This window comes from Echiichthys vipera, assembly GCF_963691815.1.
Source record: "Echiichthys vipera genome assembly, chromosome: 1".
Lineage (NCBI taxonomy): Eukaryota > Metazoa > Chordata > Actinopteri > Perciformes > Trachinidae > Echiichthys > Echiichthys vipera.
In genome coordinates, this window is record NC_139826.1 from 33,122,742 (window position 1) to 33,149,655 (window position 26,914).

Consider the following 26,914-nt stretch of genomic DNA (forward strand, 5'->3'; position numbering starts at 1 on the left):
TGAAATTAATTTAGTCAATGTACTAAATCTGCTTTTTATTTATTTTTAAATTAATTTAGTCAATGTACTAAATCTGCTTTTTATTTATTTTTAAATTAATTTAGTCAATGTACTAAATCTGCTTTTTATTTATTTTTAAATTAATTTAGTCATGGTTCTTTACCTACTCTATGTCCTGAGATAACTTTTGTCATTTGGCACTATAAATAAAAATAAATAAAATTTAATTGAATATAAGTGGTAAAATTAAAAAGAGCCGTTTGGGAGCCGAAGAGCCGAAAGAGCCGAAAGAGCCGTTTGGGAACCTAAAGAGCCGGCTCTTCTTGGTGAACTGCACCGAATGATCTGGCTCTCTAAAAAGAACCATGATTCCCAACACTGCTCTAAATAAAGTTTAAAAATAAAAAAAACACATACAAGGAAGCTGCAATACACCGTGCAGCCGCTACTTTAGCTCTACACCGGCCTCATGACTCCCCCCTGGTCCCGGGAGGCTTGGCTCCGTCCTCCCCCTCGGTCCTCCCCTCTATCCTCTCCCCGCCCAAGAGCAGCGTGACCGCGCACTGCCGCGCGTCCCCGGAGCGGCCGCACTGATTAGCAAAAGGCAAAGTGGAGAGTTTTTCAGCGACCGTCTGCGAGCTGCGAAGGACTGCTGCCTTTTTTTAATTCACAGAGATCAAGCACGGATAAAAAGAAAGTGTTCAGCGCGGAGTTGGATCTCGAGGAGCGAGCGGAGAGGGAAGAGGAGAAACCCCATTAATTCAGTGGGAATGCAGGGAATTAAATAGAGACTTAAGCATTTGTGTTGGCTACAAGTGTGTGCGTGTGTGTGCGCGTCTGTCTGTCTGTGTGTGTGTGTGAGTGAGTGGCTCTGCAGCCCATCCTGAGAGCAGACGGAAAACTTGAGTCCCACTTCACGATTGACTTTCACGTCTGGAGGTAAGACTGTGATGTTTAGTAGCGAGACACTGTGTGTGTGTGTGTGTGTGTGTGTGTGTGTGTGTGTGTGTGTGTGTGTGTGTGTGTGTGTGTGTGTGTGTGTGTGTGTGTGTGTGTGTGTGTGTGTGTGTGTGTGTGTGTGTGTGTGTGTGTGTGTGTGTGTGTGTGTGTGTGTGTGTGTGTGTGTGTGGGACTTTGGTGGGTCTGCAAAGCAACCAATGAATCAAGAAGCTTGTTCTTTTTAATCTCCACACATTTTACATTTTGCAACATTGTTCATGCTTGTAAGGTGTGTGAGTGTGTGTGCGTGCTCAGTCTGTGCTTTTGTTGAATGAACAGTCACAATCGGAGGTGTGTGTGTGCAGTGTGGTATGTGTGTGTGGTGTGAAAAGTTTGAGTTGCAGCAGCTCAGTGTCATCTACAGAGTAGTGCTTGAACTAAAGGTCTAGATCTAAAGCCACCAGCCAAGTATTAGTCTTTATGAAATGTGACACCCTGTGAAATTACATTTTTATTGATGTAATTGTCAAGAATTGCATATTAATTTGCATTACTGTGATGTAAATGTGTCAGATGTAGTCCCTGGGCAGGTTGATGCTGTTAAAGCATTTAAATAGACACATTGACATCAATGCATTGAGGATTATACACCATAAACGACAGGACACATTACAAAAGCAGACACAACAACCTGGAATAATTCACCTAAATCTGATGCGTTTTGATAACAGGATGAAGTTTTGTGCTGCACGAGTGTTCGTCTGCAGCTGGGTGGGGTCAACGTTTACATGTATTATTCAGTGGAGGTCAGACGGTGCAGCTTATAATGCAGCGGAGGCGAAGCGGCTGTAATTGTACATGGAGGTCTAATGGGGTGAAGAAGCTGCTGAATCATGGCTGTACGTCTCCGTCTGTGCAGCGGGGCAGACACTCAACTCCACACTCGCAACACCCCAGATGTGAAGCTGTGCCTGATGCCTCTAACGCACCTTTTTGAGATATTTTGTCACTTGTGTGATCATGTGGAGGCTTAGTTTTGCCCACATTGTGTCTGTGCCGCTCAGTGGTGAGTGTGTAGTTCCTGTACCTTGTTGTACTTGCTGTGGATCTTTTTGGTCCCTTTTTTATTATAGGGGTTGTGAGTAGAGTGATGACAGATAAATGAGGGGAATAACATGCAACAAAGATCTCCAGCTAGACTCGAACGGGGGGCGCCGTGTTTAATGCTGAGTAACCCGTACACTGCCAGGGTTCCCTTGATCATCTTCCATCACTGTGTCTGTGGGGGGATTATATAATACCCCTATTAGATCTGTGTGATCTTCATATCATGGTGTTTTTCTTTACCCGATTTCTCATTCATTTCATTGTGTAAAAACATCTGGAATTGTTGCTTTGGATCAGTATCCCTGTGTCCTTTCATATCTCAAGCTCAAGAAAGCGACTTTTAATTCAAGAGGTTTTCTGTGAGGTTTCTCCGAGAGCTCGTCCCGCCCTCAGATCTGCACAGGTGATGAGGGTAAAGTGGGTCTGTCCTGCAGGAATGTGAGGTCTGAGAAGACACAGCTGCTGTGAGCATGAGAGGCCGAGACTCCAGCAACTGGTCCCTGTCGACATCTGACACCCCCCAGGCCCCCTTCTGTCTGCTATTTCTAAAAGACTGGCCTCAGTTTGTATCACGCCGGGCCGTGTCGGTGTCGGGCGATATCACCGACACCACCTGAGAGACTGAAGGTGTGGTTTGAAAGGCTGAACGTGTTACAGGAGCTAATCTGACGGGTTGTAGGGCCGGTTGTCCCGATTATAGGTAATTTTAAATGTCTATAATGAGATATATGTATATTAAATTATAGCTTGTTGTCTTCTAATTCAATACTCTATTAAATAACCACATAGTAAAACCTATTTTTGTAAACATCCATTGTGAATTAAATACTTGACAAATGGAAAGTATTTTCTCATTTTATTAAGAAGTTAAATGCGAAATGAACATAATATTTTTCATCATTTTTTAAACACTACATAACATTTTTCCTGACATTAGACCTAAGAAAATAAATACACAAATCAATAAATAATAAAAAAAGATTAACAAGAATAATTAAATAAACAAATAGAAATAAAAATAAATAATGATATGATAAAATAGAGTAAATTACAATAAGAAGTGCCAAATTATGTATTGTTATACGAATACACAAACAACTACTAAGTGACATTTTTTGATATCGCAATTTTCGAATTATATTCCCCAAATATTTCACACCGCGATGCTTGTTATAATCAGTGGCCAGCAGAAAAATGTGGCATTGTATGTTTTGGCACCTTTTATGTTCATCTGCAACATATCAGGCTTTCAACTGAGTCCATTGTAAAATTCTAGACGTTAATATCACATGTTCAGGGCAAGCACTCTGAAATTCAGGTGACGTAGTATAACAACCCTCAAACCACGCATGGCGAGGACGTAGGGATGGATGGATGGATGGATGGATGGATGGATGGGACAAACACCAGACTTTCACCCGGGTGACTAGGTCAGTCCCGTTCGTGTCGCGTCCCATGTCAAAATTAAATTAAATTACATGACAGACGTTCTTATTTAAACCCAAACCTCCGATCTGAATTTCACGATGTTGAAATTCATAAACGCACAACATTTTATTCTTGGCGTCTGGGTTGCATCACGATATCTTGATTTATGATCAATCAAGTACCATCAACATTCGATTCCACTGAAAGATGATAAATGATCACATTTAATTAACTTCAGAATAAGACAATCTGTCCTTTTCAAGAACTCGATTCACATGCAGTTTGAAAACCTGCTTATAATCGGGTTAAGGGCTTACTCCGTTTTCTAAAACACCATCTAAACACCACACTCCGGGTAAAATTATAGGATTATACAGCATAAACGACACGGTTTCTCGTCTGCGCATGTGCCGGGGTAAGAACTCCCCACTCCCCACTCAGCGGTGGCTTTTGACCCGGAAATAGAATAAACCAGGAAGCACCTGCGCTGAGAAAACATTGTGAAAAAAACAACAACAACTATAGAGCTTTACTTTTAAACCGAGGGAGGACTTCGCCATAGCAAGTAACATCACTGCCAAGGAAGAAGACCTGTTTTGGTCGTAATTCTGTCCATAAGTCGGCCATTTTCCCCTCGCTTGGGATTTCACAAAGGTGAACCGGAAAGTAAAGCTGTATTCCGACCAGCTGTCTGTTGGCAGAGTGCCACCTACTGTTATGGAAGTCGAGTTACTCTGTCATTTTCCCATTTAACCCCATTTCATGTATGCAAGGGGAACCAGGGTAAGGCCATTTTCAGGTTACTGATGTGCATGTAAACGCACTGTATGACAGCCTGTAACCTTCTAGGACGGGTTTGATGAAGGCGTTATGTAATCTGGAATCGAGTCGGTGTTCTTCTCAGAAAAACAATTAATTCATTTTGGCACATTGAACATCATGTTTGGTCTCGAGGCGCGGCCTTAATTACGTCTATTCCAGCTTCTTGAGTTCATGCAAGTTAATACGTCCGTCTCATTGAAACGGTTGCTACAGGCTGAACTTCCTGTTAATCTGTCTTAAGTAAAGATGGTTTCTGTAATGCGAATATCCATACATCTTCAACCACTTGTCCCTATCGGGGTTGTGGTGTGGCTGGAGCCGATCCCAGCTGACATTGGGCGTGAGGCGGGGTACACCCTGGACAGGACGGCAGTCTGTTGCAGGGCACATAGAGACAAACAGAGACAGACAACTGTATATCAAATATGACTTGGCATTTTGCAAAAGTCCTTTGTGAAATGTTTTACAACCTTTCTGGATCTCGAAGCTTCAGTTTCATCCCTTCATAGGTTGATTGTTTCAGTTATGTCCTGCACAAAAGAAGATGCCTCCTCTGTGTTTGAGTGTGTCACAGATATACTGCAGCACATTTCAGATGCAGACCAGCTGAGGCATCACGATAGCACAAAGAGCAAAACCACCACTGCAGTTTTAATCCCTCCTGTCATAAGATATTCATCAGAAGTAAAAATAACTCATTTATATATATATATATATATATATATATAACCTCATTCTACTGACAGTGAAATATGTCTGTGGTTTTAGAAAATAAGCCCAGGGCTCATTGCACATCTATCAAAATTAGAGCGAGGTAAAGATGAGCTATCGCTGACGGAGTGACGGCAGAAGTTCATTTCATTGTTGAGGTTTTCTGCTGCTATTTCTACTGTGTTAACTGACAAACTACGATACTTTCAATACATTTCTAAGAGAACAGAAAGATAAAGCAAAGTCTTTATTTTGCCTTGTAAGTGTTACCTCATCACCACACTGTGACCCTGATACAGAGTGACTATCACTGGGCTTAAAGGTCCTACATACGTACCTGTGTTCACATCTTTGTGGATCGAGCGTTTTGATACTTTCACAGTATTTATAGCACCTCAACCTGCTTTATAATAATCACTTTTTACGATGTGGGACCTTTAAATAGGCCTTTGTACTATATATAACCAGTGTTTCATAGTTGCAGTTTCTGTAAAATTGCAGCTCTGAGAAGAAGGCTACAGCAGTTACCAGAGCCTGTATCCCTAAATTCATTTCTTTGTTCTTAAAAACATAAATACAGTGTATGAAAAGTGTAGTGGCTCTTGAAACATGCTGTTTGCTCGCTTTATAATTGAGTTAACTACCTTCTTTGTTCTGCGACTACTTCTATGCTCACCCGCCGCAGCTCCCGCGTGTGAGCATAGAGTCTCTTACGTGATCTGAAAATAGGAATGACCCCCATCATCAGCCCCTGAGGTTTTACCTGCTGGACCGAACCGCAGCTTCTGTTTGGGGGACAGGGGACAGGAGTCACGTGCTGCACGCTCCCAGGACCGGGATGTCCTGAACACTGTGGTGGCCACATGATTGTGTGGCGTAAGTGATTGGCGTGCACATGAAGTCATTAAAGAGGAACCTGCTTGTGTTGCACTGAACAAAGCTCCCCTTTCTTTAGTAGGCCATTATATGAGGGAGGCTTTGGCCTCAAAGGCTCAGCTTCCCCTCGTTTTGCATTTCCCCTCATTAACTCACTGGTGCAAACAGTAGCTGGAGTGAGATGGGAAGAAGAAAGTGCATTGTGTTGTTCTTTGCAATTTTGTTTATGTGAAGTGAGCTCAACTTCTTTTTTTCCCTTCAGATTAATCCCTTAAAACTGGTATCAGAGTCAACAAACAATAGTGATCTGTTTGGTAGCTCAGTTTGTGTTCCCTTAAATTAAATTCCATCCTCCCGAGGTTTTGTTTTGGACGGAGAAGAAAGCGTTCAAAGTCTTTTTTCGTGTGGAGAGAGCCCTGTGGTTATTAAGTCGAAGCTTAGAAAATCCCAGCAAGGTTGAATGTCATGCAAAGAAAGCAGTTTGCTGAGATTTAAGACCTATAGTTTTTGAATTATAATGAGATTCCAAGTTAGATGTGGATATAGATGCTCAGGTAGTGGCTTGAATAGCCATAGAGAAATGGTAATCTGTGGAGGAGGAATGTCTCAGATGTTTAACGTAACGTAGCAATGCCACAGAGTAGTACTCCTCAAAGTCCTGAGGTACAGCGGTATTATCAGGTTAAATAACCAAAGCTACCTTATATGCCAGTGGCTGCAGGGGTTTGGCAGCAACCACTGGCTGGAAACTAAAGTTGTGATTTGCAGATTTTGTGTGTGTGTGTGTGTGTGTTGTGACAATAGCTCCTGGCCCCCCGCAGCCTTATGGTACAGACAGGACAGGGCCTACGGTTAATCCTCAGGCATGTGCTGTTGTGTAATGGTACACAATGCTGCTGTCCATTTGCAGAGCTGCCATGAAACCATTTTAACGATCAGTGTGATTATATGACAGCATTGACCTTACAGTCAATGTCATAGCATCAGGACATATTGAAGTATTTATCAGGATATTTAACCAGCAGGTTCTTAACCCCCTTCCAGTGCTCTGTATTAAAACCTTATGGAAGTCATGTATTACTTTGGGATACAGGCTAGTCAAGAGGACAGAAAGAGTTTTGTTTTCTTGAAACCCAGTATTGAAATACTTTGCATATAGCAGACACCAATGAAATCAAAGATAAACAACAGAGATATTGGAGGTCTTCAAAAAGTTCTAGGTCCTTTGCCAATATCGAAGGTGCTTCTGCATTTTTGGCTTTCCATAAAGTGCAAAAAGGATTAATCGTTGTCTTTTTGAAAAACGTCTTGTGGACTCTTGTTTTATGAATGGAAAAACTTAGCAATAATCAAAAGTTCAGCACCATTATCATCGAGTTCAATTCAATTTTATTTATAGTGCCAAATCATAACAAAAGTTATCTCAGGACGCTTTACAAACCTTCCCTATAACAGGCAGGAACGTCAGACAGACCCAGCTCTGTGGAGGACGGACATCTGTCTTGAGTCTAGCCAACAATGATGTCATTACTAACAAACACTTTTGCAGTCATGTACGTAAGTCATCCATAAATGTTTTGGTATATGTTCTAGTGAAGTGGTTCGCCATCATTATCGAAACATGAACAAAGGTCCTCACACTGACGTTTGGAGCTAATGCTCTTCTCCTTCAGTAGCTGAACAATAGATTGCACTTCATGGAGCTAATGTGACGACCTTTTTGTGTACGTTTTCTAGGGCTGTCCTTGATTAGAGAGATTCTTAGTTGACTAACACGCATATGATTTTGTCCAGTTTCTCCACAAAGAACCATGAAAAAGCACCACTTCAAATCTTACCAGAGATCTTTTCCAAAAGTTTATTGGAAATAAGTCATCCAGCACAAAAAAAGAAATAAAAAATGACGAATCAACTAAAGAAATCTTAGTCGGCTAAGATCAAAACGGCTGATTAGTCGACTGATTGACTAAGAGGGGGCAGTCCTAACTTTTCATTGTTGTCTTTTATCCAGCACCTGCTTTCTACGGTACAAGGCCTATGAGATGTCTGTCTTTATTATCCAAATTCAATTTAATATACAAGAATTTATTGCATTGATCAGTTTGAAATGCACCTTCAGGGTCGGAGGAACTGGTTGTCGAATATAGTTTGTATTTTAATACATTTTTTATGGTAATTTAGTGAATTTCAAGAGAATTTCAATTCAATTTTCGTTTTAAAGTCAAGGAGATAAATCTGTCGTAGCCTCGAATGACTTTATTTGGACGTTCATTGAAGTTAAGGAAGTGATGTGCCTGCAAAAGGATCCCTCACCAACTTTAGGAGGGAATCTTGAAATTGCTTTAAATTTGTTTTTAATCGCAGTTAAAAACAATTCAAACCAAAGTTCTCAAAGGACAGAACATGTGTGTCATGTAAACTGTGCAGACCAGATGTCATGTCATCCAGGAAGAGAGAGAGTTTAGTCTCCGTAGTACGCTGCTGCTCTTATCTGTGAGGAATTCAGTCAGTTTACAGTAGTGTGTGTTCTGTCAGAGTGAAGCAAGAGGGGAGGAAGCACCGAGATAGTTGTGGCTAACTGACAACAAACAGGCTGTGATAAGGTGGATGCAGCCAGAGACACGCTCACTAATAGCTGGGATGCCTGTCCTGTCGACTCTATACTATATATACAGTTAAATAGAAATAAAAAAAAATTCCTGACAATCACTATGACGATATATTTGAGTCGAGGACATCTCTGACTATAAAATCGAGCGTTTTTACCGTGTCAGTGTAGAGCTATTGCAGAGTAAACGTCTCATGTTCGTACCTTGAAATAACTACATTCCTGAATACTTGAGGTGCCGTAAACACACATCGCTGAATGTCTGACAATGACTGATATACTTGACTTCAGGACATTTCTGACTATATATACATGATGGAAATTTAAAAAATGCTCCCAAAGTAAAAGTATCTAGAAGTGTACGGTTCAACTTTTTTTCCCACGGCTCAGTGTCGAGCCTCTGATCTGGGCCTTTTGTCGGGGAGCTCTGACATCTGTTGACGATTGGAAAATCAGGGCTGAAGTCGTGTAGTGGGTACACGCCATAGTTGACCTTGATTCTTATGTCGGGCCCTTGAATTGGACTCATTTGGGCCTGAAAAGTCCTTGAAAAGTCTGTGAATTTGGTGTTTAAGCCAAATTTGGTGTTTAAGCCGGTGTGGGAATAGTCCTAAAAGAGTCATTGTTTGATTTAAACGTTAGGTCATAACATTTATCACCACAGGATGATACATGCACTCTCCTCCATGTTCAGTTTAACGGCCCTGTCCTTTTTTACTTTGGCACCCACCTGCATTCACCCTGATTACCCACTGATGCATTTTGGAGCGGGCATTCACCGCAGTGACTTAGTAGTTCGGTTGAACGATTATGGTCAGACACCCTGGAGACGATTAGAGGGTCCCCATTGTGTGCACAAAGTCCGAGTCCTCCACTCAGCCTGAAAAGGTCCCACTTAACAGTGAAGCTGTCTCGGCTAAGCAAATGTTTTTGCTCTACGTGTCACGCTGGCTGAGCTGCAGTGCAGAGCAGGTGAGCTATGTGACGAGACTCAAATGCCAACTGGAATGAGTTTTTCCTCAAAGTGCAAGTTTCCGGGGATGGAGAGTGGGAGCCAGTTTGAGCTCAATGAGGGCTCAGGTGGAGGGTTGGACTGCTCTGAGAGAGTGGACTCTGTATGTTGTCCTTGATACTAGTTCAGTTCATAAGATGTGAGGTTCAGATAATGAGTCAGCCTGTGAATGTGAAATTGCTTTGAGGATACAGATAATGAGTCAAATGTCACGTTGAGATACGTCCAGCGCAGCTACAGTAGAGATGGACAGCAGACAAATTTAACCTGAAGCTTCTCTCAAAGGGATCAAAGACTTACAGCATCTTTCTTGACTCAGCATTTTTAAACCAATGGCTGGTGATCAGAGGAAGCGCTCCACATCAGAATATGAAGAGATATGAATGTGTTTGTGTCGGCAGTAGACCAGAGATCAAGGCAAACGTTTAGCGTATTCTCTTGGTTCTTGCTTTCTGACGTTATTGTCGTTGCTGTCTGCATGAACACATGAAACCTGACCGCGTAAAAGAAGACCATGCATGTCGTCCGGGATTGTCAGAGGGCATTCTGGGAAATGAAGGAAGTCTCAGGTCAGAAATGGCTGACAGATGTTTAAAATCCAGTGGTTCCCTTGTATCATGATCCCACATTAATGATGCAAAGTGTATCTGAGGATGGAAGTTTCCTATAACCATGAAAGTCTACTTTATTTATCTTTGGACCACAGTTTACCAAATGCAGCTCCGCATCATCTCTCCACAAGCTTTGGGTGCGCAGTTAACCATGAGGTCATAGCGTTATATGAAGCCTCTCCAGAGATCGTCGCCAACATCCATCATCTCCCTGAAGCCTGAAAACCAAACTTGCGTTATCATCACGCTGCAGCCCTCTCTCTCTCTCTCTCTCAGTCGACTGCGGCTCCGACTGCACCGCCGGGCTCGGATTTCAAAAAGCCTGCGGTGTGCTGAAGGCAGAAAGACAGCCGTTGTCCCCCATCCTCAGTGAGAGCCACTGTAACACTGCCCTGTAATTACAGGTCATGTTTTTTTCCTAATACGCTAAACAGATGTGCTTAAAATGATGCTCCACATTCAAACCCCGAGTTAGACATGATGACATGTCATTACTATCAGCCGGTGGAGGCGCTCACTGTTTCTGTTGCTCAAACCGTTTGGATGTGAGATTAGCTCGCTTACTGTTATTCTCTAATCAATGGAGTTACTCTTTTCTTCTTTTCATCGCAATTCTTAGTCTTTTTTCACTTTTTTTCTTCTTTTTCACAATGTTTTCTTCTTTTTCACAATGTTTTCATCTTTTTTACAATGTTTTCTTCTTTTTTCACTTCTTTTTCCTATTTATTTCATTACTTTTTCTTCTTTAAATTACTTTTTGTCCATATTACACTACTTTTTCTTCATTTTGCACTACTTTTTATTCATTTTTATTACTTTGTCTTCATTTTACGCTACTTTTTCTTCTTCCATTGACTGTTTTAGCAAAGAAACTATCGCCTATATTATTAGGATTAAATAATTAAATATCTGATCATGTGTGTTCAGAGTCCCATTATAACAGAAAAGCCAACCAGTTGAAGTAAATAGCATGTATAAAAGTGAATCATTTCAAGGTCCCATTGCATGGAAACAACTGACATGGAAACAAAAGTGCACACAGAATGAGGAGAATTTATAAAGTAAATTACTTTCACAAAGGAAGTTATGTTTTCTGTTCGGTTTGTTGGTTTGTTTGTCCGTCTGTCTGCAGGATTATGGAAACACTTCAGATTTTCGAGGGTGTAGCATTGACTCAAGAAAAACCACTGGGCTAATGCACAAATTATTTTTTGCTTTGGTTAACGTCGGGAGGCATTTGTGCTGTATTCATGTTTTTAAGTTTTAAGTTATTTTTAAATTAAGTTTTGGTCTTTGTTGACTAAGTCCTTTTTGAAAATGCTTTTTTCATGCTGAGTTACTTATTTGACTTATTTCCAAGAAACATATTGCACATCTCTCTTAAAGTGGTGCTTTTTCATGATTCTTTGTGGAGAAACTCGGTTTTACAGATCTGTCGATTCAACCAAATGATAAGTCGACAAAATCGTACGAATGTTAGTTGAATAAGAATTTCTTTAAACGACGACGGCCATAAAGAAGAGGCCTTTTGAAATGAAATGAACATAATTCTTGTTTTAACTTGCTGTGAGTAGACGACATATACAATACGTGTCCATGAACTGTACTTTTGCATTGATAAGATCTGATCTAACATTTTCCTTTGATCTCTGGTGCCCACTCACGTATTCCATGATTCATAGTGAAGTCTTTGAAATAGCTCTTGATGTACAGTAGGTGTCAGATGGCCTGAAGGAAGAATTCTTCCCTCTGTATCATTACGCAACGCTTCAGAAAAGAAACCTTTGGCAGCTAATTTGATCAAATTCACTGCAACTAATTAACCATGAAGATGACGAATCCACGTACGCGCCCTGGGGTTGAAAAGGAACTCTTTTTATGTCTTTTGTCAGTGTGTATGAATGCTCGACCTGGTCACAGGTATTCAAAATAAGACACAGTGTTGATCTCTCGGTGCACATTAGAGGACGTGTGTTCATCACTGTGAAGTTGGAGGCATGTTGGCACTGTGCTGTGTGAGCAGCTACAGTCATTACTGCTCATCTCCACTGAGCTATGAAAGAAGAGATGAGTCCTTTTGGCACGAGCAGCCTCTCTTAGTCTGAGTGTTTGCAGACAAGCTCCCAATCCCTGTTAAACATCCTGTTGTGTATATGTACACTGTGCACACATTGCAAAATTCACTTTTTTTGTCCACGGGCCAAATGGCTAGTGAATGTTCACATTTATCAGCCACTCAATGATCGGTTAGCATTCTGTTTTTGGCTGGTGTATGAAGCAAATCTTCCTGCTACTTGCATATTTTGCCAGCGTTTGGCTGGTGGATGGTGCTCATGTTTGACCCTGACTGTGCATCTACATGCCTTACTTAATATACATGCAGCCTTCTGTTGGTATGTCCTCTTTTACATGTTGAATGTGTCTGGAGGAAACGTGCCGGAGCCCTGGCTGCTCCTCAGCGCGGCCTTCCCCCAGGCCAGAGGCGGCTGAATGGGTCCGTTTCGCCCGATAGACTCCCTTTCTGAGGGGGAAATGGAGTGTGCATAATCCTGGTCAATGATACCTCCTAGTCCCTCACTGTCTTCCTCTTCTCCTCCTCCCTCTTCTTCTTTCACCTCATATCTCATACCTCAGTTTTGTTAAGTGTTACCTACTTTTTAGAGCCTGACCAGATAACACAGAGATGCTGCCAAACGAAACAAGAAATAAGCAACACTGTGCAGATCACCAAAATATTGTTGCTTCTGACCTGACCATGCAGGCTGGTTAACGCTAATTGACTAATGCTCATATTACCAAATGTCCACCAGCTGTGGGGCTTACAGTAATGTACCAAAAATACTGACTAACCCACTGGTGTAAAGAAATTCAACAAATTGGATTTTCTTTTTTTACATTTCTCCAGTTTCCTGCTTGTTACTGGATCCGAGCAGAGTCACAGTGATGTTGACTCACCTGCACTAAAACTCATGCTTCAGGCATCACTGCGTGACCTGAGTGATGTCACTGTCTTTTAAAAAATAAAATAAAAAATCTGATTCATAATGCATCAGGCGAAAAGGTGATTTACATGTGACTTCAATGGGAAATAAAAGAATGACAGAACAGATGTTAGATAATATATGAGAGATATTTACAGATTTTGTTAGTGACAAAAGAGGTCCTGGATCATTTTTGTGTCCCTGACTGTTACAGGATGTTTGAGGCGGATAAAAACACCATGACATTTACAATTAACTTACTGTTCTGATACCTACAATGAGCTAAAATCAATCAATATCTATTTTTACCGTATAAGAGTCTTCTTTCCTTTCATATTCATGTCACAGGCTGCACATGCAACCTTGCTTTATGGCACCACAGTTCACATTTACTTGGGTTCACAGGCCTCTCTACTGTTTGAATGTTTCTGCTCCCAACACTAAAAACATGCTAGTAAAAACCACCCATATTGATTTAATAAACTTTTTTTTAAATTGTGTTTAAAGAAAATAGAAGTCAACATCTACACTTACGGAAAGGGTTTCCCAGCGGACCATTAAACCCTAACACTTATACCTTTTTTAAAACAACATCTGTTGGTGATGTGCCTTCCATTTGCTGGCTTTTATTATTATTGCGGGGTGGTGTACTTTTCCTATTCCAGCGGCCAAATGTAGACTATGCAGCGTCATATTGATATTTCCAGAGTCTGAAAGGAAAAACACATTTTTCCACTCCCTAAAACAATAAAATGTAAATGTGAGGTCAGTCTAAGAGCAAGGGTCTTGTTTCAGACTTAATAGTTTACACTAAAGCTCAACGGTCATACAGTTATTAGTATACACATTTCTCCACCTGCAGAAGCTTAGTTGGACCATAATTCATGAATTTACATTAGTATAAATGAGTATTGAGTGAAGGAGAACTCGGGGAAGTCTTCACTGAAACAGAAATAGGCATGTTGAGAAAACTGCCCCATGAAATACATTTAATACAAATAAATTTGTGGAGGAAAATGAGAAAGTGTTGTGAGACTGAATCTGAAAACACTTAGATTCCTGTAATTATTACATATAATAATGTCGTAGGTTTATACGTATTGAGGCCTTTCATTACAATCACAAGCCGTTTCCTTGAAGAGTCCTCCGCACCACTGGCTCCTGATAACACTCAACTATTAAAGCATTAGATCACTTCTATTTTTTTACTTTTATGGCTTTGACTTACACTGGCCTTCGTTCTGCTTCACTCTCATCTCATCAAGATACAAATCTGTATGCAGATGCTTTTACCTCCAGAGCCTACATAGACAAAGAAATATGGCCAGTATCAAGTGCTATACAGCATTTGATTCAGGGGAACCTACCCTTTATCACTGGTGCAGTGTAAAATCACCGTAGTCTTTATTTGTGCATATAAAAAGAAGTAAGAAGAAATCCACAACAACATAAGAAATTGCACAGATGGGATGAAAACAAACCCTGAGGGCTTTTAAAGGAACATAAACTTTAAAGTCAGCTGTGCATTACACATATTGTACATATTTTAAAAATTTCCAAATAAGAAATACTACAAAATAAAAAACAGGAAGGAAGAAAAAGAAGGATTACAGTCACACATATCTGCACTGTTTACATAAACGGCATCATAAGTCAATTTACATAATTCTGCACTCCATCATACATCACATCAAGAGAAGTTAGTTTACATATGCATAAGCCAGAGTGAAGGCAGGTCTGAGGGGAAACGGCAGAGTTGCGAAAGACAGAACTGTTGGAAAGAGTCCAGAAGTAGAGACTCAGCGTTGGAGACGGGCAACAGGTTTAGAAGCAGGTGTTTCAGGATCAGCTGACACGGTCGTCTCATGTGCTACTTCTGGAAACATAGAAACAGGAAAAACATCCCAAAAAGTCGTCCAACATGAATCTAGCTTTACTGTTGGGATTGGATGTTGGTGCAGGTATCAAATTTATACTTTCTGACAAAGAATATTAGTGATAAAAACAAGGTGTTCATCACGTTTTATCACAGTTTGCATTCTTGTGACACCAGTCGCCGGTGTGACCGTCTGCGATTGCCTAAAATGTCACATGTCTGGTTGTGTTGCATTGCTGAAAACTCTCTCCTTTTAACACTTTTTTTTCTGCCCTACATGGCAAACTGGCTTCGTCTCTTTAACCACAGCCCGTGTTGTTTGTGTTGTTTGGGTTTTCCTTAATGTTTACGTTCAGAAGCGAGCGTGCTGCAATGAAATGCATACACTTTTGTGTGTGGCGCCGTAGTCAGCTGTGTTTCAATTGTGGCTGAAGTTCGACTCCATTGTTTGGAGGCAGACAAAGTTGGCGGCATGTGAAGTCACTTTCTCCAAAACTCCTTTGTCATCGTTTTTTAAAAGTTTATAAATCATGCCACTACAATAAGTCAAGAACAAAACGGCTTACTTATTTAAAAGGAGACTTTAAAACATCAATATGATAGAAGCATCTTTTTAGAGATGGTGAGATATTAATGTAGTAACAACGCCACGATGGTGTTGTTCTGTTGAAGCCCCCCGAGCTACACTTCCTGTTTCACCCAGAGCTGCTGTCATTGTCCCGGGAGTGGACACAGGAAGTGGAATTCTCCATGGCGACAACAGAGGAGTGGAGCTGTTTACTCCCACAGTTACTAGTGTGCTCTTTTTCATAGAAAGCCCCCCAGTTACATCACCATCATTAACCCTAATGGATAAACCACACTGAATCATAAGAGAAGTACACTTTAATGTTTCCCCTTTTAATGAGGAGCCATTAAAATTTAAATCCCCCAGTCATTTAGGAGCTTTTGATCGTTGTTTTTCTGAATCTGAAGTTACATTTAAACTTTGACTGAAACAACGTTTGCTACAATTTTATTTTTCCATCAAAGCCTGTGATGTTGAAATACTGCATCAGTGAAGATACCAAAAAAAGGACACATTTTCTAGGTACAGAAGTTGCAAAATGTGTAGATATCAGAGCACACAGTGGCATGCAATGTATTCTTTTTTTTTTTTTTTTACACTGTTGTCCTTGGAACTGCTGCTGTATTCATTTCCTTCCTCTGCTTTCTCACTCCGCTCTCTCCAGTCCACCTTAGGCAATAACAATAATAGGTCCTGCAAAGCAAAGTTAGGCTTTTAATTTAGCACACACACACACACACACACACACACACACACACACACACACACACACACACACACACACACACACGCACACATGCACACATGTACAGCACATCCTCTAGAGTCATATTTTCATGTCACCCGTTGCTGTTCAGTCAGGAGTTGCTGTGGTCCCGTCCCTTCACTCAGAATGCCTGGCCACAGTTACCCTCGGCTGTGTGCACAGGCGGGCCTAAGAGGCATTCAGTCATTTTTAATTACGGTGTGGACAGTGATTCCAGCGCGGACTTGTCCCAGCCAGGTCTGGCCTCACTGACTCAGGTGTCTTGGTAACTTGCTTCCTGTATCCTAAAGATCCAGCAGCATAAAGGCGATCATGTTGTAGTTTCATGACTCAAACTGAGGAAACATTTCTGTTGGTTCTTAGTTTCTTTTCTCTTTCACCTTCATGATTTCCTGGTTCACTGAGCTGTGTCTAAAATGCCACGGTATCCTGAAATAATGAATTTGAACAGACGCCATAGGAAGCAATATAATAAGAATTTAAAGGACCATAAAGTGTTTTCCTCCTTAGCTGGAAATCCTGTGTGCTTTACATGTTTGTTGACCTTTTCCAGGTGCATTGTGTACTATTTTGTATCTCTCGTGCATTCAGAGCAGGGGATCTAAGACTTTTTCAGCTCGAGACCAGAGAGAAAATTTTTTGTTTCTCCCCGGGACCCAAACTTACAAAAGCACAACATGAATTAAGCCATAGAGAGCGGGGGAGGCTGGAGCAGCTACAGGAACGCTCTTCTTCTAGTTTAATTCGTAAAATTAATTCACATACCTACTCTACTGATTGCCGATCGATTAAAAAACCCAAATATTTAATTTACAACATTATATTAGGGAGTGTTCAGTTTGTGCAGAAGTATCATTATAAAGGATTTAACTTTTATACAACAGCAAACGTCATATGTAGCCTAACGTAGCATTTTTAGCATTCTTAACTTTATATGACTCTTGTATTTCACTTCCTTTAACTTGTAGCTTTCTTGGTTCACTGTGATGTTTCCCCGAGTCAAATCCCTGTGTATATTATTATATTATTATGTATGTATGTACATTTTGTATTCAGATATTTAAAAAAAGAAGCAAATGTCAATCTTTTTTCTTTCATAAACAAACAATCAAGACAACCTCGTCCTCCATCATGTGATTTCACGTTACTTAATAAAACGACACAGAAATGTGTGTTTCTTTGCCGGCTCTCTGAATATTTCGGTCAGAGCTCATGTTCCACACCCCGGACACCACTTCCTGCTCATTAGTAGTTACAGAGAGACATGAGAGCCGTGTGAGTGAGCGCACAACTCAGAGGTAGAAAAGTATGTACGGCTGTGTTTCACTGCGGGCCCTGGAACCACGTTACTGTCAGCGCATGAGACATTAACAACAAACCCTCCGGACTTTAATTGACAAGTTAATTCAGGACAGATACTATTCACGTCCACTCCCTTCAGTCAGTCCCACCTCGACTCATTCCTCTCTTATGGTTCATCAGAGTGGTAAATCTAGATCAACTAGATATATTAAGGGTTTATATTCAGGTTCTGCTGCTCTTATCTTGTTTTAAGAGGCGGATATTCTGAATCATTTACATCAGATACTTCATGGAGACGCGTCATCACAGGTTCTGGCTTTATTGAGGATGCATAATGGTATGATAATGATTTATGGTCAATAGTATTTTTTTTAAAGATAAAAGAAAAATCCTGATACCATTTTTTTTTTTCAACTCCTTTTCAAGATGCAACATCACATCTTACAGTTGCAGTAAATGATGTGATGTGATCCTGGGCGTCTCATATGCAGTGGAACACTCGCTTTGTAGCGACATGTAAAGGAGAGCAACACTCACAGGCACTGTAAGCGCTGTATAAGCTGCGCTGAGAAAATATTTCCCATGTGTGCAAATCCCCTGGTGCTGAAAAGAAAAGTCCTGGTTCTGGAGCAGTGAGCACAGTCTACACAGCCGAGCTTTGAGGAAGCATTTGCATGCATTAACTGCAATTTCAACAAAAACCCCAAAACCAAATTGTTGAAGACGCTGACTACAGCGTTGGCATCCTGCACTCCTCGTTTTCCATTGACCCAAATTAGCGTCAAACATGGTCATTCAGCAGTGAGTTAAATACAGGGAGAAGGTACAGTTGGCTGCTGTGCCACATCCTCACATTACAGTTAATTTACCAAACAGTTAACCTCTGTGTCAACCACTCACTTTGGAGCAACGTTGTTGGTATGTTCCAATTATTGGTTTGTACACTTCTCCGAAGGAAATTCAACTGCCACTGGCGAGTTTGAACATTTTTACTATTTGTCCAGGTTGTGTTGGCGCTGAGGCTGCAACTAACAGTCATTTTTAGTGGTGTTTGATTAATGCTCTTTTACAGCTGTTCTTAAAGTCTTAAATCTAAAATCCTGCTTCTGTGTGGTGCATGCACAGTCCATAAGTGTAGGGGCGTGAATTGATATTCTTGATACCAATGCTGGTATTGATTCAGCTCATCCATCCGATTCTTTATCGATTCTCTTACTGATTCCTTATGAACTTTCTTTGTGGAAGAAAAAAGTCAGGGGGCTACACGGTGGTGTAGTGGTTAGCACTGTCGCCTCACAGCGAGAAGGTTTCAGGTTCGCATCTTCGGGTACTCCGGTTTCCTCCCACAATCCAAAGACATGCACGTGTTGATTGAAGACTTTAAATATTGCCCGTATGTGTGAATGGTTGTCTCTCTGTTCGTCTCTATGTGCCCTGTGATAGACTGGCGTCCTGTCCAGGGTGTACCCCGCCTCACGCCCGATGTCAGCTGGGATCGGCCCCGGCCCCCCCTCCCACGACCCCGACCCCGGGATAAGCAAATGAAGATGAATAAATGACTGAAAAAAAGGCCTGCAGAAGGTTTTCAGCATCAACGTAAATTTTGTATCATCCGAGTCTGAACGCAGTGGAGATGAAATTAGATAATATTTGCAAAACTTTCTGTTTTATTTTTTTCGACCAGGTTTTTCAGAGAAAAAAAAAACACCTGCGTGCGTAATGTTATTACCAATTTTTCTTTTGTTTCTTCTTCTTCTTCGTCATTGCTCCTCCTTGCTACTTCTTTCCCGCAGTAGTGGTTTAACGAGTTTCATGTCAGTGTTTTGCAATGTGCAACTGTCAGAAAACCACGCTGGCATCGATAAAAGGAATTAATAAGCTTGGAGGCATACAATTCTCAAGTGGAACCGGTTCTCAATTCCTGTACTTCCATAAGAGCCCGGTGAAAAGGAGGAGGGTGTGAGTGAACAAAAAGAGTCATTCATGGGTCGCTTCCCTAGCAGCATTGACACAAACTGGGCTACTTAAAACAACGGCTCTTCTCTAGGCTAGACTGGAGAAGACTAAATCTTTTCATTCTTTATTAATTAATTAGTTGATTGTTGCTTTAGTCAATGAAAGATCCAACGATTGGAGTGAACTGTCCAAACTTGAATAATCAAAATACAGTGATATAAAACAGAGGTGGATGAGGACTCGTCACGCTACAAAAGCGACAGTGAAATGCATTTACATGTCTTCTCGAAGCGTTTCTTTCTAAAGGCTTGATGACATCAGGACTTCTTGCAGGGTAGTTCGTAAACTCCTGCTGACGAGCTAACTGCTAACGCGCTAGCAAGCTGTAACATGCTAAGCCTAGTCAGTCATAACAGCTCCCCGAGCTTCGTGCTATGTTCTCTGTAATGTGATCGTCCTGGCATTTTGTCTTCAGGATCATTTTATTCAAGTTTTATTGAAAAGGATAACATTTCTAACAGGCAGCAAATTCCTTTTAATTTCTTTGATTCCACTGGAATAAATTAAGTTTTTGTTGTTAAATGCCGGCGTGAACAGGCCTTGAAGCAGCAGATTCTCACATTGGAGAAACTGTAATCTGCAAAACCCCCTTTTCCTTTATAAATGACTTAAACTATCAAAGCTGTTGATGATTATTTAGAACTAAGTAGCTAGTTGACTCTGCAGGTCTCTGGTTCCACCGTTATCGTGTTGCTCCACATAGCGTCCAAACAAGCCACCAAATTGTAGCTCTTTGCTTTACAAGGTCAAGGCCGCTCTCTGCGAGCTGCAGCTTTGCCTCCAGGCTGAAGGTGAACAGCTTCTGTGGGACACTGCAGATGCAGAGTTGTGTTACACATTCATACATGTGGGTGCCGGGAATGGTGACCTGTAATTATGTACGAGTTTGTTGGACATGTTGATGCTCGCCCACTGCCACTCATCAATCCCCTGACCCCTTTATTCCTTTCATAATACAGCTGGGACTTCTTCTGAACTCTAATGTCCACACAGAATCTGAAAATGAATCTACATCTAGTTTTTTAAACGTTATTCGTCCACACTAAAACAATGAGAGGCAAGGCTTCTTTTGAGGAAAGGGGACGACGGCTATTTCAGTCCACTGAGTCACAGTAGGTTGAACTTTTCTGTCCCCCTTTGTATAAAACAGGATTTTTGATTGTGGCACATAAATGCTCCATCACAACCAGGTGAACAGTGACTCCTGTGTTGCCACACTGAACTGAGATCTCCACTTTATGCTAGTGAAGTTGGTTGACTACACAAACATTGGGACATGTAAATGACCACATCACGGCTGCGTGGGATTAATGTCTTCTTATATTGACATTCAAAATGATTGTGCATTAAAGTCCCGTTATAATTCCAATGAACAGGACAACCTGCATCCTCAACAGTGTTGACAAAAACAGAGAAAGGCTGTTTTAGTTTGTGCAGTTACTATGAACAGAAAGTGAGGAGAGACTGGGAGATGGAGACAATATGGAGTTTAGTTTAACATGGCAAACAGTTTTGGGCCACAGCACGTAACATACTACTCCAGAGAAAAACAAGCTCACAGCAGTTTAGAACAGATCTCTTGACAACACATGGGAGAGAAATCAGACCATTAAACTTCTCCAACAGCAGACGTCCGACACAGCCCGATACTACAGAGTTCCAGCAGCTCGACATAGTACGGACCAATCACAACCGTTTATGTCATGTTGGGCGGGTTTAAGACGACGACTGGCAGCATTTTTCAGGCTCACAAAACTCAGATCAAACTCTCAACCTAGTCAGCACCGATCAAATACGACTCAATGTTCTGTTGCTGTATTGACTGTTTCTATAAAATGTTTTCAGAAGCACACTTTACTGTGCTGTTTAGCTGTAATTTTAAAAGGTTTGTAACCCTGTCGCCATTGTTTTCCACTGACCAAGCACCACCGGTTCATTGCTGTGATTGGTTGTAGGTCTATCCAGAGGTATTTTGCTCTGCACTGTAGAAAACGGCACTTGGAAATCCAAAATGAATTGAGAATTCAAGACTGGTATGCCTTTGCGATCGTTTGACAGCATTCTGGAGGAATTTCAGACCGTTGAACTGCAGACAGAACGGTCGACCAAAGTTCCTGACGTGAGAAATCCAACTAATTGTCGGATTATTGTTTGTTCAGGCAATCAATCAGGCGACGACTGAATCCGGCACAAATTTGTCCTGTTTCTAAGATTCAATTCAGGGAAAAAATCTGGCTCGACCCATACAAAGTCTGTCTTCTCTCACTGTGCTTTCTTAAGCTCCGTACACAAAACTTACAAATACTGTGCGGAAGTTATTTTACTGCTGCAGGCGTCGTTTTATTTTCTCTGTAACACTTTCAGTATATCTTCCATATGACAATCAAAGTCAATCTCAGTTACAGCGGCTCATGCCCATCCCCTTTTTCTTTACAGTTGGTTTTATGACCGCTTGTACTGTATGTGTTTCATGTCTGAAGTGCAATTTCCTCTGCCTGTAAAGATGAGGGGGGTTGGGCCGTGTTTTTGAAGGCAGTGTAGCCCCATTAAAAGCAGGGAAATGAGTTTCTGTGTGGTATGTACGCTGCACAGCATCGTCTGGCTCTCTGCGCCTTATCTGTGTCTTATCTGTGCTGTAATGCACTGCTATAATTAGCACCTTCTTTCACACATGTGATACAGGTAGACACCAATAAACTGTGAGCACACCCTTTTGTGACAGAGTATAACTCTACAAGCAAAAAAGGTACTCGGGGAGGAACTGACTCAGTAAGCAATAACAACTTTACACCTGTTACCTTCAAAACTGCAAACTTAGACTTAGTAGAATTTTAAATCACGCTTCTCAATCACAGTTTTTAGAAGAAGAAGAAGAATTCCTTTATTCGTCCCGCAATGGGGAAATTAAATTTTTCACTCTATTTTTTCATTTTACACACACAGGCCCGAAATACACACCCATGCACAGACAGGACCTATATACATGCAACTAATGGAGAGATGTTAGAGGGAGTGACCAGCGCCCCGAGCAGTTGGGGGTTCGGTGCCTTGCTCAACAGCACCTCGGCAGTGCCCAGGAGATGAACTGGCATCTCTCCAGCCACCAGTCCTTGCTCCATTTATGGTCCACACAGGGACTCGAACCAGCAACCCTCCGGTTCCCAGCCAAGTCACCTGAGCTACTGCCGCCCACACATGGCCCTTACAGTAATATTGCTCCTTAGAAATTAAAACTGATAAACAACAAATCTAAGATAATTTTGCTGCATAAACTCGATGAAAGATCTTCTCCAACAAAGGAGTGTGAAATCATGTTTGGGGTTGACAACTTGCATGATAATAATAATAATAATAATAAACTAGTACAATTAAAATGACCAAAAATGTCTTAAAGTGGTAATACAGCTCGTAAATACAAGATGACACACCTGTATTTGTGTAATTCACCCAGCAGAGTTCATGTCACTTCTTTCTAATTATGAACACGCCCAGTTCAAATGTCTGCTGATGAAGGCTGCGATGAGTTTTCTCCTCTGAATTTAAAGTTATGGAGCATTGAAATTACATTCCTGGTTCGTAACATTAACATATAAAATCAGTCAGTGTCTACTTTTACAAGACAGTTTGGTTGCCACCGTACTGGCTGACTGTCAGTAATAAAAACTGAATAAACATTTCTTGTTTTCATGGCTTAAAGAGTCAACTTTACAGGAAGTGTTCGGCCATTCAGTGTGAATTTCACATGAATGTTCAACTGTCAAAACATTATTATTGTCACCAGCGTTTACCCTGACCCCAAACAGGTCAAATAATAGCAACACTTTACTGCAAACTCATTTCTATAACTGACGGAAACCAAATGTGCAGGAGCTATTATTGCGGTGCTGTGACATGCAGCTAATAAACGTAGAGGCTAAATATGGAGCTTTCAGATTCACACATGAAGCTATAAAAAGCGCGTAGGCTAGACGTTAGAGTTCACCGTCCAGTGCCAGCTCACACACCTTAGTGTAATGAATTAAAATTCCCGGTGGTTAGAGATACAATAAAGAATTCTCTGAATTCACAAGCTGAGCCCTGATGACACACAGGAAGATGACTTCACGTTGTAGAAAGCTGACCAAACTTGATCCTTCACTCATCTGCCATTGAAGAATCTGATGCTGCATTCAGGCGGTGTCGAAATAATCAGAAACATTCACGTCCGGTTCCTGAGTAGACTAAAGAAAAAGTAAATGTTGGGTTGATGATGATAAGCTTTTCATTAATTCACATATTGCATGTGCATCTTTTATTCACATGGTGTCAGGTTGTAACCGTTAGTTGCAGTCCACATAGAGTGACCTAGATAGGTTAGAACAGTTTTTTATTATTATTAACCCGACAGCAAGTAAGGTAAAACAATATAGTAGTCGTTTTTGGGACACAATCACAGTGGAAATAAGTCAACATGGTGTTTAAGCACTTTAAACACAATGCAACACATCTTCTTTACAGCGTCCAGGTTGTTTCCACATTACGACTTAAAGCTCATGAACTCACGGAAGTCAGAAGAATGACTTCCCAATTTGGAATATGGGACCATCCAAGGGTAAAATATGTTAATTTGCGAGCATCCTGGGTACATAAATGACCTGCAAAAAGGATAAATATGCAGTTGTTAGTTAAAAAACAGGCTCCACCCAGATGCTCTGATTTAATGCTGTTTGAAAATCGGTCCACCTCTTAAATGCATTCTGCTTTATTAATACGAGCGAATACAACACACCATTGTTTCCATGTTTCGCTCATGCTACAGGTTGTTTTAAGCCACTGATCCAAGTGCAGATAATACAGATTAGTTCCAACATGACTCTTCAGTTAACTCAGAAAACATCTGACCTAAATTTAACTCAATCAAGAACACATGTTGTTTGTCTCTGTTTTACATTTTGTCGATATCTTAGTTGAGTTAGGGTCGGTTTTGTCTTTGGGAAAAATCTCCTCAAACAGATTCCAGGTCAGGTTACTTGTGATTCTTTCGTCTCTGAGCGTTCAGGTGATGTAACCAGTTCTGTTGTTTGAGGAGGACCGAAGTGAAGAAGAGGCCACTGCAGGTTTCTTGCAGCTGTCTCCCTCCTCCTGCTTTGTCACTTCCTCCAGGGCACAAACCTCAAGCGTATCTACATCCAGCCTCTTTTTCTTTTGAGTCACCGCGCAATCACGCACCCAGCGCTCAGGTGAAATGACATCATGCCTCAAACATTTTCGCTCACTCTGTTGCTGTGTGGCTGCATGTGTGCGACTTTGAACACGTCGTCACCGCACAGTGTGAGTTATGCCGTCAATGCAGTGTGTGTGTGTGTGTGTGTGTGTGTGTGTGTGTGTGTGTGTGTGTGTGTGTGTGTGTGTGTGTGTGTGTGTGTGTGTGTGTGTGTGTGTGTGTGTGTGTGTGTGTGTGTGTGTGTGTGTGTGTGTGTGTGTGTGTGTGTGTGTGTGTGTGTGTGTGTGTGTGTGTGTGTGTGTGTGTGTGTGTGTGTGTGTGTGTGTGTAAAGGGTGAACCCTTTTTTGAAACAGACCTCCCACGGGGCGGACGTTGTTTACACGATTCTTTATAAAGCGATCTAAAATGAAAACCATAACAGCGTGAGCGTTCATTGTTGTTGCAGCAGAAAGTTGAAGCTTCTGTCTCTCCTGACATTATTTTGTACGCTCGTGATGATGTCATCATGTTACGTGACGTCCGGTGCAAAACCTCAGTTTCAACGGCAGATGAAACTGTCAAAACACCAATATTTGAGTGTTAACAAATATTTTGTTCATGTGTCTGCATTTTGACATAGCTTGGATGTTTTGTGTGTTTATTTCGTAAAATGTGCTAAAAAAAACAAACCAGATTCTTGTATTTAAAAAAAATTTCTGACACAATTACAGCTTTTATAATTCACAACTCTTCTTTATTATGATGGTTTAATGCATGATTGCATAACCTTTTAACTGAGGTTGTTTAGATTTTAGTGTTATGAAGCATTTGGAGATACTCAAAGAAATGACATAAGCAAAAATAAAACACAGCACCGGTGGATCACTTCTATTGCAACGTTCAAAGGGTTAGAAAAGTAAAAAATTATAATTATGAAGGTTTATAATCACAACCGTGCTTTCCCATGCAGTTTTTTTCCGTTTCTTTTGCAGTCGAGAAAACAATGATGGAGAGCACATGAACAATGAGTTTATATTAATTATACTATATTATAGTTTATATGTTATCCAAAAATAATAATAGTCTTTATTGTTATACATGTACATGTACATCATATTGAATGCAGTTATTTTTGGGCATAAGAGAAACACACCAAAGACTTCTTTGGACACGCGACTGGTTTTTAACACAAAACATGGCGGAGGCTATTACTTTTGATGACACGTTGTAGGTTTAACCATAATGAAATAATGACAGGTAATCACCGATAATCCTAACTGAAGGATATTTAAACTGAGTCAGCTGCTTTGCCTCTTTCCTTTTTTCAAGGACCTTGTATCATATTTCTGTGAGCAGCATATAACCAGAAGAAAGCGATTTATCTCCCGTTTCCAACTTTGACATATACAAAAAATGAAATAAAATAAAAGACTATTAAAAATATAAGACCATTTACTGTACCTGTGAGAACTTTCCTGATTGAAAAAGAAGCAACCACCTGCGATCTAACCAGCTCACTGTGGCAGCTGCTTCTTTTATTATTCCTTTGTTGTAATATTATCCCCTCAAAACTGATATGCCAAATATTTATGCACATGTATTAAGTAAAAACCAGGAAGACCGGTCTGCTTGTGTGTTGTCTGAAGACCAGAGCTGCCCTTTTTATTTTCTACCACATCCCCTGTATTTTTTTGTAGGTTACAGCAGTTGTTGTTTACACCAGAATGTTAAGTTTCATCTCATTTATATATTTAAAAAAACACTGTAATTTGTGCGTCATCATCTTGTTTAATCTTGTATTATTTTTGTGTTGCAAATATCAATTTACAACAGACTGATTGAGCAAGAGCAGCACTAAGTTTATTTAATTATTCAAATAATATTTTTATTATCAATCATTAATGCGTTTGACAATCAAGCAAATGGATTCAAAGTTGCATCCTTGTCCCAGTCGATCTATCACATCATCTTTCCCCCAGTCTGAGCAGGATTTTCCTCTCCTTGATCCATTCTTGGCTGTAGTTGTCTGTAAATATCTATCTATCAAGAAGCCAGACGGATATAGAGACATTTGTTATTAGGAGATGTTCTGTGATTGTTTTCCTGGA

At 40.8% G+C, this 26,914-nt stretch overlaps 1 protein-coding gene across 6 annotated transcripts in view; it reads left to right on the forward strand.

Moving 5' to 3' along the window:
* The first annotated feature begins 711 nt into the window (after positions 1 to 711).
* The window catches only part of myo9aa (myosin IXAa), a 133,338-nt gene continuing 107,135 nt past the window's right edge, over positions 712 to 26,914 (forward strand). For all 6 annotated transcript variants that reach the window (XM_083913644.1, XM_083913647.1, XM_083913645.1 and 3 more), the window contains exon 1: positions 712 to 939. The gene's annotated coding sequence lies outside the window, so the exon portion shown is untranslated. The remainder of the gene's footprint in view (positions 940 to 26,914) is intronic.